At 43.4% G+C, this 14,542-nt stretch overlaps 1 protein-coding gene across 2 annotated transcripts in view; it reads right to left on the reverse strand.

Annotated features, from left to right (window-relative positions):
- Positions 1-12,613, reverse strand: part of TMEM108 (transmembrane protein 108) — a 99,312-nt gene extending 86,699 nt beyond the window's left edge. For both annotated transcript variants that reach the window (XM_053466335.1, XM_053466334.1), the window contains exon 1: positions 12,496-12,613. The gene's annotated coding sequence lies outside the window, so the exon portion shown is untranslated. The remainder of the gene's footprint in view (positions 1-12,495) is intronic.
- Between the last annotated feature and the right edge of the window lie 1,929 nt (positions 12,614-14,542).

The raw sequence follows: 14,542 nt of genomic DNA on the forward strand, positions 1-14,542 counted from the left end.
AGAAGGGGAGAAGTTCAGAAGTTCCACTGTACTCCCAGGGCAAGGAGAGGCCCTGAGGACAACTCCTTTGCCAAGTGTGGCATTACCTGGCTGGACTTGTGTGCGTCTAGAGTTGTGTTTCCAGAGACTGGCTTAGCTGGGTCTGGCAGAGAGATATAGTTAATGGGTGTTTAGGGTGGTCAGTCTGGATCAGCAAAGTATAGCCAGAGAGGGCTCCAACTGGGAGCCAGGATTTTCTTTTGTTATTTTAGGAGATATTTTGTGGCTTGAGCACCAGCAAATAAATCACAGTTTGCTGCAAATCTGTGTTCCTTGTCCTAGAGGACTGTGCTTAAGATTCTTAAAAGTAACATTTATTTTGCCTACTGGCCCATATTATGGGAGTAAGGATGCCTGTCTGATGCTCACAGGCAATGTAATGAATTCAATTTTAGACTGTACGATAGTGATCACTGTAAATAGAGTCTGCTTAGAATAATGCTTAATTTGGGCTAGATGCCTTTGATCTGGATTTATCTATACAAGGGTACTTTATAGAACACTCATAGTAATGAGTTACTGTTTTTGCCACCAGCACCCAGTAGTACTATGGCCCATATACCTTCAAAATAAATGGACAAGATGAGTCCAGTCTGCAATTTAAATAATGCCAGTTATTGGCCAAAGACACAAGCATGTAGCCAGTCACTACAAAAGTTGTGTAGAATCAGCACAATCAACACATCAACAATCGCCATAAAAAGTCTATATCAACTCAAATATAATTAACTTTCAAGTCAACAAGATAAACAGTAGAAGCCATGTAGTATATTATATATTAATTTGCAAGAACTATGGTCTATTTACCCCAGTATAAAACCATTTGGAATCTTTAATAGCAGTTCCAACTGTGAACATTATTAGCTGCTAGCATAATTCCAATCAGTATTGCTGTAATAAGGCAGAAACTTCGGCTTTGCATATTTTCAAATATTTATGTAACACTGCTGTTAAAAAAATATTTAAAACATCAAGGAAAAGGAGAAACTAGAGAGTGACAGCTTGTAATCTCCATAGCAACAAAGTGGCGCAATTAGGAGTTTCTACATAAGGAAAGAAGCAAACATTAAAATACAGAACAGGTGTTCTTTCAACAGAAACGATAACAAAAACTACTACACTTGTATTTATCACAAGCAGTGTTCCTTAATGATGCTTTAGTGCAGTCAAGACAGCAATGGAAGATTATATTTTTTAGGGTATGTTAACAGTGGCCCTTTGGTTGTTCTATGACTACAACTCTTGGTCTACAAAGGCATTCTTTTGTCCAGCAATGTTCTCGGTGACAGCCATTATCTAAAAGTATCTCACTAGCTGCGGACAAATTTGCCATGCATTCAGCTCCGGATCCCTCAATACATAGCAAAATGTCTACTCCGTGAGCGTTCCATCGAATAATAACTTTAAAAAATCCTTGTAACTAGTATTACCTGAATTGTGACAGACCTGCCTGGAGGTTTGGTAACTTGGTATTGTAGGTAAAGCTTGGGCATTAGTTAATCATCCTTGGGTTTGATAAATCAGTCTTTATTTACCGGGCATCTTTGCATTATTACATTGGACTACTGCTAAAATAAACCATTGTGAACGTAAGTGCATAAAAAAGGAAAAATATTTTTTATCTCTATCAATCTATTTATCAATCTATTTATCAACCTATTTATCTATCTATCTATCTATCTATCTATCTGGCTATCTATCTATCTATCTATCTATCTATCTATCTATCTATCTATCTATCTATCTATCTATCTACCTCTGAGATGTTGCATGAAGCAAGTAAAGATTTTATTCCCTAAAAAAGTTGTGGGTGATTCAAAATGAGATGGCGTCTCATTCATTTCACTATTTGAGGACCAACGTCAGTGGAACTGTTCCAGAAGAGAAACCAAGAAGGTTCTGCACTATACATGCTTAACTGTTTTTCTTGAACTTCCCCGTAATATTTTAATTATGCATTATACATGGCTAATTAGGCTGACCCCTTATAATACATAGCTAGGTTATTCAAATATTTTAGCTCATTTCAACCCATAATTCACATTATAGTGATTAAACCCCTTAAGCTACTTCATTACCATCATTCCGAAGCCCTCAACCAAGTATAAAACAAATCAGAGGAGCAGAACATATGTCAACTGGTTATTGTTATCATTCAAAAAGCACCAACATAGTGCTGTACAGTTTAACAGGATAACAAACAAAATCAAAAATAAAATGCAATGAACTCCCTACTGGCATGAGGTTACAATATAATAGATGATAAACAATGAAGATAATTAACATAAAAATATTAATCAAGCCCCCCATTAGCCTTAGGTGCCACCATAATTCAGTCGGTATTGCTTTATAGGAACATGTTACAGGAAATAAACAAAACAAAGACAGACATAAAATTACACTTATCACAAAAATATTTAAATCGGATGTGTCTTTTTTTTAATTATTTTGAAATGTGTCAAGCAATTAGTCATGTTAAGATTACTGCTTGATTATTTTTTTTTAATGTACTATATTTAAATATGTCATTATAAGCAGTGATTAATTTTATGTATAAACATGTTTTGTCAGTTCTCACTTGATTTAGGAATGAGGAATTTAGCATCCTCAAATTATGTGACACTTCAGACAGGGTAAGCTACTCGGTTTCATCTATTTTGACTGATCTCACCTCCTCAAGCAGGAATTTGCCATATGATAGGAGGTTGGATGAATATACATACTTTATATACTACAATTCATTTATAAATTCATTTATACCCAGTCAACAACAAGGATTTAGCTTCAATCGTCTTTAAATTGAGTTTTGAATTTTTACCAGTGTGAAAATTGTGTATTCTTAATATTTTCAAAAGGGCTCATTCATTTATTTTATATAAATGATTATATATATGATAGTACTGTGAGCAGTTTTAAGCAGGTCTGAAAAAAATGCTGTCAAGTAAGAACGCTTTCAAAAATAGACGTGTTAAAAGTTTATTGTTTCATCATTTAACAAAATGCAAAGCGAGTGAACAAAAGAAAAATTTGAATCAAGTCAATATTTGGTGTGACCACCCCTTGCCTTCAAAACAGCACCAATTCTTCTGGGTCAGAGATTTTGTAGGTATATAGTTAGGCGTGAGATTAAACAATTACACCAAACAGGTGCTAATGATCATCAACGCAACCATTAAATGAAACAGAAACGGCTGTGTAGGAGGAATAAAATGGGGTGAGAAACAGTCAGACTCACTAACTTGGTGAGGTTGCTGAAGTTTAATGCCAGAAGTCACACACCATGGCAAGACTGAGCAAAGCAACAACACACAAGGTAGTTATACTGCATACAGGCAGAAATTTCAAGGCAGAAAGCAGTTTCCAGATGTTCAGTCCAATCTCTTTTGAAGAAGCAGAAGAACCAGGCAATATTGAGGACCATAGACACAGTGGTCTGCCAAGTGCAGCAGATAAGACACATCATGCTTACTTCCCTTTGCAATTGAAAATCCAGCAGTCCCATCAGCTCAGCATTGGCAGAAAACAGTGGGACCCTGGTACACCCATCTTGGTACACCCATCTACTGTCCAAAGAAGTCTGGTCAGATGTGGTCTTTATGGAAGATTTGCAGCCAAAAAGCCATACCTAGCAAATAGCAGCTTGTTCACCAAAGGGCTGGAGAGCGGTACAAGAATGAGTGTTTGCAGGCAACAGTGAAGCATGGTGGAGGTTCCTTTAAAATTTAGGGCAGTATTTATGGAAATTGGGTTGGGGATTTGGTCAGAATGAATAGTCTCCTCAATCCTGAGAAGTCCAGGTAGATACTTATCCAATACAATTAGGGAGGCATCTATTTGGGCCCAAATGTATTCTGCAGCAGGACAACAACCCGAAACATACAGCCAAAGTGATTAAGAACTTTCTTCAGCGTAAGGAAGTGGTGGTATGGCACCCACAAAGCCCTGATCCCAACATCATCAAGTCTGTCTGGGATTACATGAAGTGAGAGAAAAACTAAGGCTGCCTAAATCCAAGATGTTTAGCACAATCTACCTGCCGAGTCCCTTAAAAACTGTGTAGAAAAATGTATGTTTTGGTTTAAAGGGGAGGGAGGTCTGTGTGTCCATTGTGCAGATCTCTTTAACCTCCTCCTTGGCGCTTATTAATGTTATTTACTGCACTAACATATGATGTGATTGAAAGGTACTGGGTAGACATATCCCTCGTGCCTTTCACTGGACACTAGGGTGAGGGGTTGCTTGGGACTAAACACCAGTCACAGCTGCATTCTAAAAACCTGCATATGCTCTTCCAATGTGCCAGCAAATACAGAAAGGGAACCATATGATAATCCAGTGGGTACAATCTTAACAAAAAGCTGTATGCCAATGTCAGATTTTAATATTTAAAACAATTATTTAGGGACTTATAGCAACAATGAAATAAATTAGATAAGAATGTCTTTGAATTATGACTAGTGGGAACACCGCTGTCACAAACTATGCAAATTTTAAGGCAAGACAGGAGGCTTCCTATTTTGCATAACTTCCTTTACTCTCACAGTAGCAGCAAAGAAAGAGTTAACATCATAAATGGAAACATCCAATAGAAACACATTATGTGGAAGGTATATAAACCCTTAAACCATCCTCCTCTTCCTCTTTCTTTGCTGCTCACCGTAGCTGCAGGTCAGTCCTCTTCCTTTTGTCAGAATTTCATGTGCATATAAATTTGTTTATGAATTGTTTATGACTTCTTGTCGTTTGTATTGAATTTATTGCTGTGCATTGCGCTTTATTTTATCCGTTTCCTCGGACTTTATGTCTGGTCTGGGGGGCTAGTTTTCTCCTCCCCCCCTCTCATCCTCCCGGGCCCCGGGAGTCTCCGGGGGTCTTCCCAGCCCCGGGTTTATTCCCGTTATTCCCCGGTATTTCCTTTTCCCTCCCGTTTTACGCCGGTAGTTCTTCCCGGTTTCTTCCCCTTTGTCTCTTTTTTACCTTTCGTACGGCTCTGGCTGCCTCCGTCTTCACTTTTCCTGGCTCTTATTCTGTTTCACCCGCGTTTCGCGGGCTTTCTGTGTCCTCTCGTGCGGTTCGCCGCCATTTTGGCCGAGCGGCGAGATCTCGCGAGTCGAGATTTCAGCCGCCATCTTACCGCTCCTTACATATTGCGTGCGGCGGCCATATTACTGCTCCCGTAGAGCTTTTTTCTCTGCCGGCCGGCTTGTTTGTAATGCGGCCGGGTCTCTCTTAGCCTGGTGAGTTCCGGTTTTCCATTTTCTGTCCGTTTTTTAGGTTACATTCCGATTTTATGTGGTTTACCCTCCACTACTGGTGAACTACTTGTTTTTTATTATTTTCAGGTTTATTTTATATTTCAGGCTTATTGTGGCAGACTAACTGTGCAAATTATTTTTGGGGGAATTTTTAAATCGGCTATAGATCCCAGGCTGAGCACCTGTGGATGATTTATCACAGATACATATATATATATTAGAGTGCCTTTTGATTCCATTTACCTGCCCTTACACTGCCCTCTCTTTTTCCCTACAGACATTATGTCTCAAGACAACATACCTTCCCAAGATGCCTTTATGGCCTGGCTGGAATCTAAATTCTCTACTTCGGTAGAGTCATTCTTTACAAAAATGTCTGCCAATCTACCTAACCAAGGGCAACCCCCTGTCCCACCGGGCCCTACTAATGCCCGTTCAGATTCTGAATCCGATAAATCGGATGGGGAGACTTCGGTTTCTAAACGTCCCTGGAAGGGCAGCAGTATATCCGCGGGCAAAGGTAAAGCTCCCGCTAAACGCCCAAAAACCTCTGGCACTCCTAATGAACCACTGTCCATAGTGGACGAATGGCAAGCAGATTCCTCCATTGGATCTGACATATCTGTTAATCTGGCCTCGTCCAGAGATGTTGACTCCGGGTTCGTCCGTGAGTATTTGGTGGATGAGCCCCACCTTGCCGATCCCCCTCAAGCCCATTCAGCCTCCACATCCACCGACCTCCCGGTCCTTGACCCTACTGGGTCTTCTATGTTTGATCCCACTACCATGCGCCACCCTAGGGCCACAGAATGGGCTCCTCCCGAGCATATCGCCCTATACCTCCATAAATGGCTCCGAAAGCCGCTGCCTAAGGAGGTTCGCAACAAACTCAGAGCCGAATGCCCCCGACCATGCATCCCAGACAAGGTGGCCCTTACGCCTGAGTTCGATCCCAATGTGGTCGCTCTCCTGTCGGCACAAAATAAAGACCCTAGACGGGGTTTAGAACAAGGCTTAAAGTCTGCGCAGGATAAAGTCCTGGATATGGTAGGGCCTGTCACCCAAATTCTTTCCCTAGCAGACAGGGCATTTTTGCAAAATTCTCCCCTAGACCCCAAAGTTATTCGCGATTGGGCTCTTCGCGTAGTTTGTCTCCTGGGGAACGCCAACGTCTCCATAGCTACGGAGCGTCGTAAGGCAGCTTTGCTTCGCATGGACCCCCGCCTGGCTGAATTAGGCACCAAGGACTTAGGTGCAGCCGCTAACGGCTTGCTTTTTGGGGATGCGTTTGTTAAAGAACTTAATCGCCACGTATCTCTCATGACATCATGGAACAAGGCTAAGATTTCCATGAAGAAGGTTTTCCAACCGAACCTTCGTTTTTCCGGGAGGGCTGGACGACCGAGGGGCCGGGCCGCCAGCCGCATTTCATCCCAAGGCCCCAGGAACTTCCCGCAACCACAGCCTTCCTTCAGACCGCACTTCCACCAGAGGCCATTTCCCACCCGTGGAGGATACAGAGGCAGAGGTGCTCAAGGATTTCCCAGAGGGCGCTCCGGCTTTGGTAAGTCAGACTGCTTCTTATCCTTCTTTCCCTCTACGGGTTGGGGGCCGTATATCCCATTTTTTCCACAATTGGGTGTGGATTTCATCCGACCCTTGGATCCTCCAAACGGTTCGGGGTTTCCAGATAGACTTTGTCTCTCCCCCCTTTCAGATACGCAGACCTCGTCCGGCCTTCCGATCCGCGGCCGATCAGGCGTTAATAGAGAAGGAGCTCCGGGCCCTTCGCGACAAAGGAGCCATTCAGCGAGCCCCCGGTCCCATAGGGTTCCTCAGCTCCATTTTCCTGGTGCGCAAACGCACCGGCGACTTTCGTCCTGTAATAAATCTGCGATCCCTCAACGCATTCGTGGCCTATCGCCACTTCAAAATGGAAGGCATTCATCTCCTCAGAGACCTTATGTCGGAGGGCGATTGGTTCACCAGGTTGGACCTTACAGATGCTTATCTCTCCGTCCCTATTCATCCGGATCACAGACGTTTTCTCCAATTCCGCTGGGGCAGACAGATTTGGCAGTTCAAGGCCCTTCCATTCGGCCTCAGTTCAGCCCCATGGTGCTTTACCAAGCTCCTGAAGCCGGTCATGGCTTTCTTCAGATCCAGGGGCGTCAGATGCATAGTGTACCTAGACGACATTCTGTTATTTTCGGGTTGCCGAGACTCTCTTCTCTCGCAGACGGAGTTCGTCGTTCGAACCCTTCACGAGCTAGGCTTTCTTGTAAATACTCTAAAGTCGGAGCTTACCCCGAGTCAACGTATTATTTTTCTAGGCTTCGAGATAGACTCGCAAGCGGCTATGCTTCGCCTTCCACGGCCAAAAATAGTGTCCATTCGGAAGGAAATTCGGGCTCTTCTCCGCCGAGATTTTTGCTCTCTCCGTCTCCTGGCTCGGGTAGTGGGTCTTCTCTCATCATCCATTCAGGCGATATTCCCCGCCCCTCTCCATTACAGGGCTCTCCAACGCCTCAAAGCCCACCACTTACGGAAGGTGCCCTCCTACGACCAGGTGATCTGGCTGACCCAGGAGGTGCGACACGAGCTACTCTGGTGGCTCCGCCACATGGAGGCATGGAACGGTCGGGCGATCTTCGGTTCTCAACCGGACTTCGTTCTCGAATCCGATGCCAGTCTACTAGGATGGGGCGCCGCCTCCGACTCAGTAGCGACCGGCGGTCGATGGTCTCAGGAGGAGCGTTCGCTCCATATCAATTGTCTGGAGCTGATCGCGGGTTCCTTCGCGATCCGGAGCCTGGCCAGAGACCGCTCAGACTGCTGTCTCCTCCTGCGGATGGACAACTTCTCAGCAGTCCGTTATATCAACCGCCTGGGGGGTACGCGCTCCAAGCGCCTCACGGAGGTAACGAAGGACATCTTCGAATTTTGTCTAGCTCGCAATATCACCCTACAGGCGGAATATCTCCCGGGCGTAGACAATCTTCTCGCAGACTGGTTCTCTCGACACTGGCGGGATGCGAGCGACTGGAAGCTCCACAGGCAAGTCTTCCAGGACCTCCAGCGTCGGAGAGGCCCGTTTCACCTGGACTTATTCGCGTCCAGGACGAATCGTCAGACGCAGGATTTCTACAGCTGGCTCCCGGATCCAGAAGCTCTGGCGACGGACGCCTTCATGCAGGTGTGGCCCCCCCGGGGTGCGTACGCGTTCCCCCCTTTCGCCCTCATCCCAAGAGTCGTTCACCACTTACGTCGCAGTGGCGGCTCTCTGGTCCTGGTGACCCCCCTCTGGCATGCACAACCGTGGTTCCCAGCTCTGTTGCAGCTGTCGGTGCGGGACCCTCTGGCGCTTCCGTCTTTCCCTTCTCTCCTGTCGGGATCGGATGGCCAACCGCATCCCCTCATTCAAGAGGGTCGTCTTCTCCTGGTAGCATGGACGATCTCGGGGGATCCAGGGCAGACCCAGTCCTATCGGTCGAGGCTCAATCCTTGCTGCGCGAATCCTGGGCTCCAGGTACCCGAAAGTCGTACCGGGCAGCTTGGCGAACTTGGGCTACTTGGTGTGTGGAACGGCAAGTGGATCCCCATTCAGCCTCTTTAAATTTTGTTCTTAACTTTCTGGCTGAGTTGTTTTCCTCGGGAAAATCCTTCCGTACTATTAATGTCTTTCGATCTGCCATTTCAGGGGGTCATGTGGGCATCTCAGGCGAGCCGGTAGGTAAGGCTCCTCTGGTCTGCCGCCTGCTTCGCGGCATTCGTTTATCTCGACCCCCGGCACCTCGCTATGCTTCTCTGTGGGATGTCGCCGTGGTGCTCGATTTTCTGCGTGCCTGGCCGGACAATGAGTCTCTCTCTCTGCGTCAATTGTCAGCGAAACTTACCCTCCTGTTGTGTCTGCTTTCGTTTCGTAGGGTCTCAGACGTCAAGGCTCTCGATACCCATGCCATTTCTTTTTCCCCGGAGGGTCTGGTGTTCCAGGTCCATAGGAGAACTAAGACCTTTTCCTCATCAATCTCCTATCCGTATTTCCTGGATGATCCTAAGATCTGTGTGGCCAGATGCGTTCAGGCATTCTTGTCTCGCTCTGCTCTGGTACGTCCTTCCTCGGTGTCCCAGCTGCTCATCTCTTATGTTAAGCCGTTTAAAGCCGTCTCTTCCCCGACTTTAGCCCGTTGGGTCCGTTGGCTCCTATCTCTGGCAGGAGTGGATGCTTGTTTTGGGGCTCATTCGGTTCGGGGCGCCGCTGCATCTTGCGCCCTTCGGTCTGGGGCAGCACTGGACGATATCCTCAAGGCGGCGGATTGGTCCCGGGCTTCTACTTTCCGGGAATTTTACTTCCGCCCGGTGTCTTCCGCGGCAGTGGCTTTAGTTGCAGGCGTTAAAACTGCAAAATAGGAAGCCTCCTGTCTTGCCTTAAAATTGGAAATTATTCTAGCCTTGGTGCACGAATAATTATAATTTTAATAAAGACAGGAGGCGAGTATTTTCCCTCCCATCCCTTCCCTTCTCTGGTAAGTTGGTGGTTTTGGGGGTTTTTATTGTTTTATTGTGTATATATTTCTTTTGATCTCATATGCCCCTTGTTATTGATTTTGGGGATTCGTTGGATCTGTACAACATTTTATGCCATTATCCTGTATATGAGGAGTCTGGTCCTGTTACGTTTCTCTTTTTATTTCAGCGTGAACTCACCGTCAGCTGTTAGCGGTTTGACTACCCGTGTTTGAGCTCGGTTGGCTCCATCCAGTGTGATGCCGCTGGTTCTTGGACGTTGCTGGTTCCGGTTTCGTTCGGTGTTCTGGTTGAGTTGGTCGTCAGTTTTGATGGACATTTCTTCAGTCCGGTTCACAGCGACGAAAGAGGAAGAGGAGGATGGTTTAAGGGTTTATATACCTTCCACATAATGTGTTTCTATTGGATGTTTCCATTTATGATGTTAACTCTTTCTTTGCTGCTACTGTGAGAGTAAAGGAAGTTATGCAAAATACTCGCCTCCTGTCTTTATTAAAATTATAATTATTCGTGCACCAAGGCTAGAATAATTTCCAATTATATGTCATCCCACAGAGCCAATACATTTTAAAGATGTGCATCCATGCATGGATACAACAGCATATTATCTGATGTTAGTGGGTCAGTGATCTTCCTCTGTGATCCAGCCCTCTGGGATTTTTGAAACATCTAATACTACTCTTCATTTTGCAATGATTTACCAACAAGAATATACTATATGCCCATTATTTCCAATCTTGTATAATATACAGTAATGTCATTTGGGACAAAGCTAAATGTATATGCTTTTGTGCTTAACATATACTCTTCTTTTTCTATTTGCTGTCATAGTTTTCAAAAGGTGAATTTCAAAAAAGGGTTTGATCTTCGGCAAAGCTTTTTTACAGCCTTTTGTACATTGATAGGAAGTCGTTTGAGTTGTCAAGTAATAAGATCTTAAAAACTGCAAGATAACATTTGCATTGCTTTTCTAAGCACAAAAAAAGGTAAACGCTCCAAACCAAGCAAACCATTTTTTTGCGATGGTAGTGCAAATCAGTTTATCATATATAATCTATACATTGCAAAATAAATGGTTATACTTAAAGACATACAGGATAATAGTTTCTTTGAATGCACGTTTAATATAAACTGCTCTACTGCCGGTTGTATTTCTGAAAGTATAGTAATATAAAAACACTAGACCAGCAGAGTAAAATACTGGTCATATGGGCACTTGACTCGAAACCAGTATGCCCTGGAATGGCTGTGATCACATAATAACATGTACGTCACATGCAAAACAAATTTTTTCTACTTTCTTCCGTTGGATAGATTTTTTTAATGAAGCTGTCCCCCAGTCTTCACCAATTACCAGAAATCTCCTAGGTAACTTCTCTATGCATCTGCACCGTCTTAAGTTAATGATATTTCCCGATGTATTTCTTTCAATGTCTTGTACATCAAGGAGATCCACTGGCGAGTAAAAAAGGAGCTGTCCAAGCCACTAGTGCTAAATCTCCTCTATACAAAAAGGTGGTTGAATTTTCCTAATGCTGACAAGGTCAGTAATATGGACGCGTGGCATCAATTTAATGTGTTTCCAAATATTTGTGTGTTACAAAGAAACGTTTTATTATTATGCAAAACAATAAATAAATAATCCATGTACTACTAGTGGCCTAGTCTGCTTTCTTCTTGTCATGTACCAAACTGCAAGCAAAGGATATGTCTGATTATGATTATGTCTGCAGGATTATCTCAATTTATCTTGGTTAATTTAAGAGATCGGCTTCCAGGATATCACATCTGTTCCTATAACATATGGGCACAGTATTTTTTTGTTGTTGCTGAATGACAATGTTATATACACTCTTCTGATCTGGATTAGGCTAGCCAACATAATCACATGGTGCACTTGTAAGTAAAAGCCCCCTTTGGTGCCCCCCAGCTGTGCCCCCATGCTGAATAAAACCGGGATTACATACTTTTAATACACTAAAATATGAACTGTAGTTTAAAGAGCTGCGAGGGGTGTGCCATGGGCACAGATTACTACTTTTCTCCCTGGTATGCAAAGGGTTAAGGTGCTTTTCTTTTTCGTGCACTACAATGCCTATCATTCTCAGCGAGCAGAAGAACTGGCGTGTGAGGGCCTCAGGTTTCCAATGCCTGTGCATTTAAAGGGACTGATGAGAAATACATAGGAAATCAGCTTTTTTCCCCTAGAAATCGCTTTACATTATTTGCATTATACAGCAAGAAGAATTCATCAGCGCATCTATAGAGCACAGAGGGTGGCTTTTTCAACAAATAGCTACACTGTATCCCATCGACTAATCACATCATACACAATGCACATCATATGCAGAAGAGTCTTGGTATTTAAATGAGAACCTTCACATCATGCTTTGAGAAGGGATACTCTTTCTCCCGAAGCATGGGGGGGGGGAATGAAATCAAGCATGCCACATCTGTTTTTCTGGATCCTATTAACATTAGTCAATACATTCAGCAGCACCATAAATCACCGTTAACCAAATTCAACAACCCCCCCCACACACACTTACCCTACAAACAGACATCAGACAGATCTTGAAACCCCTGCAGCTTAAGTAACAATACAGAAGATCAGGACCCTAATTGCACAGCAATGCATTAAAGTTCTCTAGAAAACATGCAATATCTGTCTTACCAGAGCTGAACTGCAGCTTCCCAGAACCATAGGTAGACAAGACCGATCTATCCAGAATATCTGTGCCTCTCAATATATGCATCAATCTCAGTTCTCTATCTCCATAGCACTGGCTGATCCTCCCCCAGTAGAGTCTGCAACTGTAGTGGCCAATAGCATGGGATAGTGTGGCATGAATCACACAGCAGCCTCGGCCAATCAGTGAAGGACTCTACGTTGCCTGGAAGCTCCTAGGGAGACTTGGAGATCTGACACTCTGGAGCAGGGGTTTTGTCGCCCTCTTTTGTTTGTTTGGACTGGCTTACAAGATGTGCTCACTTGGCACAGCTGAGTGGCAGCTGCTGGCAGCAGAGTCTTGAAGCAAATCGCTTGGATAAACTGTGGCTGAGATAATGTCTCTCTGGTGAGATACAGAGGAGTGTCAAGAACTCTCCTGGCTGGCCTCTATCATTATTGTGACATGGGCTGTGATGTCAGAACACAGAGCAAATTGAAATTGGATTTGTGTATAACTAAAAGCAAAATGTATCTACAGTATTTGACATAAAATGTTAAAATCGATGTAGCATAAAATATTTAAAATTTTGTTTGATTTTCAGAGTTCGGTCATTGCAAATAGAAGAAGTATGCGGAAAACCGTGCCAGGTTCTGGGAACATTGGCAGTGCATGTTTTGTTAAATCGGTGGTGCAGAGATCACTAGCGTTCACATTATGACGTGTTAGCTGGAAATGAGAACTGCAGCTTCTACATAACCGCATGGGAAGCTGAGCCTTCATCCGCTATAGCGTTACTCTATTATATTGTGGCACAGTAACTAAAACAAAATGAACAATTCTTCTCGGTAAGATGTGCTGCATCAGCTGAGACATAAGTGCATATTCATTCCTGAAATTTTAATGGTGCGGTGATGTAAAAGCATGGGTTTATACGTGGGTTTTAAAGCAAGAGTCTGATGTTGAGGGTCCAATCTTAAGTGTCCATTGTAGGCTTACCAGAACATGTAAACTGGTTCCACTGGTCAATATCCACCATCTCACATAGATGCAGTGAAATGCATATGTGCCCAGTGACAAATGGGCCAGGTGGTCACTTTACTTTATAGGTAGACAAAAGAAGAAACAAATGATGCTTTTATTGGTGCTCTATTTATTTAATTTGAAACAGGTTTAAAGTCCTGCGTTCTTCAATTCTTAAAGGTAAATCCCGTGGATTTTTTTCTTCTTGAGCTGTACTGTACTAAGTAATGTAGGTTAGCATTGGCAAAACCTTAATTTTGTCTCCATTAATCTCCCGTTATCTGCAAACCCGCAGGCTGCCATTGTTGTCAGTCATGTAATAGTTTGGGTAACTTTCCCTGATCAATCACCACATTGTGCTGATTCCTTTTTGCAATGCTAATGAAGTCCATTCCTCAATAAACTCAAATTGGTCAGTGTCCGGGTGGCGATAAAGACTAAACCAACAACAAGCTGGAGTCAGGGTGTTTGTCTAGTAGATTGGCCTAACATAAGACATACAAATGGCTAATACGCAGTACTGGTTTAATATTCCTTTATAATGTGTTATTTTATGACTCTCATTGGGCTGTAATAATATTTCATGTTATCAATACACTTATCTACTTAACTATACGCCATGCACGCCCTATAACCTTCCCATAATTACTGAATTTTACCAGTGTTTGTATTGTTTCTTTGCTTATGTTTTAACCACAATACTCAATGGCTATTGATAACGGTTTCCAGTGAAATCTGTTATTTTAACATTTTGGTTTTTATATCTGTTATTTGTGACGTTTTAACAATCAGTGCATAGAAACATGGTCCTGTATGAAAGCTGTGCTGTAGCACAAAGTCCTTGCTGCAGTATTACATTTAGCATTTAAACTCTGTGGATGCAAAATTTACGACTGTAATGTTGGCATCTACAATGATAATATAAGGAATGCTGAGGTTTTCCTTCTTGATGTGTGCTGAGTCAGAGGCAAAGAAAAAAAAATAGTAGTGTCACCCTGTAAAAACTAAAGACTGCCCAGTACTAAATAA

The sequence above is a fragment of the Spea bombifrons genome, chromosome 5 (assembly GCF_027358695.1).
Source record: "Spea bombifrons isolate aSpeBom1 chromosome 5, aSpeBom1.2.pri, whole genome shotgun sequence".
Classification (NCBI taxonomy): Eukaryota; Metazoa; Chordata; class Amphibia; order Anura; family Pelobatidae; genus Spea; species Spea bombifrons.